Genomic DNA, 3,824 nt, shown 5'->3' with positions numbered 1-3,824 from the left:
GGAGGCCTCAGCAACACTGCTCAGCAGCACCAGAGTGGCCAGCGCTGGCCACAGGGCAGGCTGCGCAGAGAGACAAGGTGGAGCCTCAGGGAGGAAGAGGGCACCCAGGTGGTCTCAGGGTGGAGGGAGCCCAGGAAGGGCTGGGGCCGCAGAGCTCAGAGCGGGGCTTCTAGTTGGGTGGGGAGAGTCGGGAAGGGCTTAGGTTGGAGTCTGCTGCTTAAGGGAGCCAAGAGGAGAAATCACCTGAGGGCATCAACCTGCCTCCACACCAGCGGTTCTCAACCTGTGGGTCGCGACCCCTTTGGAGGTCGAACGACCCTTTCACAGGGGTCGCCTACGACCATCGGAAACCACATATAGAATTACATAGTGTTTTTGTGATTAATCACTATGCTTTAATTATGTTCAATTTGTAACAATGAAAATACATCCTGCATATCAGATATTTACCTTACGATTCATAACAGTAGCAACATTACAGTTACGAAGTAGCAACGAAAGTAATTTTATGGTTGGGGGTCACCACAACATGAGGAACTGTATTAAAGGGTCGCGGCATTAGGAAGGTTGAGAACCACTGCTCCACACTGCTGGTCCCTCCCTGACCACTTTCCTTTTCACTTCTGACTCCTGCCCAGGGCAAACCCGGCTCTCCCTCCCGGATCAAGCCACCTCCCTCAATACCAGGTGGGAGTCGTTGGGAGGACCACTCACCTGCCGCCTGGGCGGGGGCCAGCGGGGCAGCACAGAAGGGCCTCCACGTCCAGGCTCCATCTCTGTCAATACCAGGATCTCCCATCAGCCTAGTCGACTTGTTCCCCCACCCTCTTCTGGAGGCAGCTTGGAACATTGAGAGAGGAGTTATCTTTGAGAAGGTCATCCCTCCATTTCAGTTTCCCCAGGTGAGGAACAAGGGGTTGGATGGGCGGACTCAACCCGGGAGAAGTAGCTGCAGCAGGAACTTAACTCTGTGTTGGTGCTTTGCACCTGTTCTCTCTTCTCTCTCTGTCCTTACAACTCCATGAGGTAAATGGTATAATCCCCATTTTCCAAATGAGCTCAGAGAAGGTCAACAAGTTAAGGTCACAAGGCTAGACCCACACAGCTGGGGGAGGGGGTATTTGGAAATATCCTACCCCCCTCCCCAGCCTTCCTGCTGCAGGGCTGGAGCTGCCAGAAGGGAGTAGCTGGGCCCCCTTGGTCCCCCAGACAGCTTCCTCTCCATGCCATACAAGAAGCAGCTGTGGCCTGAAGAATTAGGGTGCTTGCTGGTTGGTCCAAGTTTTCTTATGATAGTGAGGTTCAGGTCTCAGCCTGTGCTGCCCATCCAATGCTGCCGAACCTTGTTCCTCTGTGATCTTTGGACCCAGAGCCACATGAGTTCTCTTTTGATCACAGATGTCCTTTAAGAGCCAGCCGATGGGCCCTCTAAGAACCTGGGGCCTGGGCCATGGTTCCCTATGGCCACCAGGGGGCAGCATCTGTCAAGCATGCAGACTCAAAGTGGGGTGGGCTTTCCCTACCCTCAGCCAGACTCAGGCCTGAGCAACTCCCAGGAGGGCCAGCCAAGCTCCACACCAGCCTGGTCTGAGAGCTGAGCTGCCCCGAGCGCCGGTCCAGGTCTGTCCCCCTTCCTTCCACTTTCCTGTGGATCTAACAGCTGGCCCCACTCTTAGAAGTTTCCTGCATGAGCCATCTTTCCTGAGCCCAGCTGGCCTTTCTGAGCCCCACCAGATTTCCTGAACCCCAACACCCTTGGGGCCCCACTAGCTGGCCTGCTGTTGGGTCCCAACTGTCACCTGCATGTCTGTGGGTCAGACCTCCACAGGCCTTCCTGGTGTGGTCCATCTCAGGTCCAGGTGTGTTCAACTAACTGAATAGGGCCACGGAGGGGCCGGGCCAGTGACTTTTCTCACTGCTCGAGGGAAAGCCAGGCAAGCCAGCCGTCAGGACCTCCTGTGCTAGGGGGACCCCAGGAGCAGGTGTCTTGAGGGCAGCTAGCCCCTCTCTCCCTCCTGGTGGTTTGGGGCCACTCGGTCCCCCAGCCTTTGCCTTTCCATCTGCAGCCAGAGACTCACCATGAGGGTCCTGCACCCTGTTCTTCTAGGCACCGTCCTTGGGACCAGTGCTGGACTTTCCCGCAGCTGAAAGGCTCATGCCCAGGGCGATGCACCTGGCGGTGCCTCTTTTAGCCAAAAGCGTGGCCTTGGCAGCCAGTCTGCACCCAGTAGCGGCAGCGGGAGCCTCACATTACAGTGGGTTGGCAGGGCTAGCACAGTCCCTCAAGCGACCAGAGGGACTGAGGAGGCTGGGAGGGGCAAAGAGCCGCGCACTGGGCCCGGGAGAGGGAGGATGGGAGAGAGTGGTGGGGACGCTCCTGCCCGCTCCCCCTAACTCCAGGGCTGGGATGAGGGTGGGCCAACAGCCGGCTTACCTCAAGTGCAGGGCTCTGGGTCCAGGATGCAGCGAGGGCTGGGGCCCGAGGGACCTGCTGCTCGTGGAGCCCGTGGGCCGTGTCTGGGGGCCGGGCCCAACTCCATCCCTCAGCAGCCTCATGCCTGCCGCCGACCGGTGTCAAATTCCAGTCCCGGCGTCACCGGATCCCGGGGTGGGGCCCAACTGCCCCCGCCCCGCCCTACCTTTCAGGGTTCACCTGGTTGCTCCACCCGCTGGGATCCGGTCCCCCCCTGGCTCAGCTATGTCCCCCAAGGTGAAGGGGAGGACACTGGGAAGTGGGAAACCCAGGACACAGCGTGGAGAACTTGAGCGGCGGAGAGGCGAGGAAAGTGGGCGTTCAGTTTACAGACACGCGAAGTAGGGAGTTGGGAGGCCGGGCCGAGGGCGGGAGAGGGAGGAGACAGGATAGTCCCAGCCTTGGGCCACCGGCCCTCCAGTTGGCGCCGTCTCAGGGCCCTGGCCGGCCACCCTGCAGTGACTGCTCTCTGCTCTCTGGCCCACTGCTAGTTTCTTCCTTCAGCAGACCCGCGGAACTCCTTGGGTGGGCCAGGCCCTGTGCTGGGGCTTTCAAGTCTGACCCTGCTCCAGCCACCCTTCACCCTGGCAGCCTGGGGCTTGGAGTAGAGACACACCTGTAAACACTGCCGCTGGAGTGGGTGCCTAGTGCTGAAGAAGGGGGGGCGGTTCACGGAGGAGGAGTATTTCATGTGCTCATGAGCTGGGGGATAGTATTTCAGAAGCCTAATTATGGCAAGTTGGCAGGTGGGGTGGAAGTAGGGTGAGTAACATGCATAGAGGTAAGGAAAGGCCAGATGCTATGTCATACCCGCGAGTCTGGACTTTATCCTGATGACACTGGGGACCACGGAAGGGTTTCAGGCAGAATAATGGTGCATCAGGCTTACATTTCTCTGACTGCTGCAGTGGGGAGGGTGGTTTGGAGAAGAGGGGTGGAGATGTCAGGAGGCTGCTGAGGGAGTGAGTGGGAAGCAGAGTGGCGGGGAGAGTGGGGGGTACTGCACGGGTCTTTCTGGATCACAGCTCTTTGAGAACCCAGCTGGTGCCTGACTGATGGGCTGAGGGAGGGCAGACACGGGCATGCTGCAGGCCGGGTGACCTGGTGGAGGGGATGCATTCTGGCAGGAGAACTCCCTGGGGGAGGGCCGGAGCTCAGGTCAGTGATGGACACGCTGAGCCAGGAGGACCTGCGGATTCTCCTCCTGGAAAAGTTCAGGATGCTGCTGAACTTGCAGCCTGGAGTGGAGTGGAGGGAGCTGGGCTGGAGATGGCACTTCGGGAACTGTGGACCAACTGACAATTGGAAACCGTGGGTGGAAATGGAAGTGCTCAGGGAGTGTGTGTGGACC

General features: G+C 59.0%; 1 long non-coding RNA gene across 1 annotated transcript; it reads right to left on the bottom strand.

The window, feature by feature from the left end:
* On the bottom strand, positions 1–3,465 carry LOC106726164. The gene is made up of 3 exons (XR_001362195.1): positions 2,435–3,465; positions 715–840; positions 1–60 (listed from the first exon to the last, which is right to left on the bottom strand). It is a non-coding gene; the product is annotated as an uncharacterized LOC106726164 (long non-coding RNA).
* Between the last annotated feature and the right edge of the window lie 359 nt (positions 3,466–3,824).

This window comes from Myotis brandtii, unplaced genomic scaffold, assembly GCF_000412655.1.
Source record: "Myotis brandtii unplaced genomic scaffold, ASM41265v1 scaffold235, whole genome shotgun sequence".
Taxonomy (NCBI): domain Eukaryota; kingdom Metazoa; phylum Chordata; class Mammalia; order Chiroptera; family Vespertilionidae; genus Myotis; species Myotis brandtii.
The sequence above is the reverse complement of the archived record's forward strand: the minus strand, read 5'-3'. Positions and strand labels throughout refer to the sequence as shown.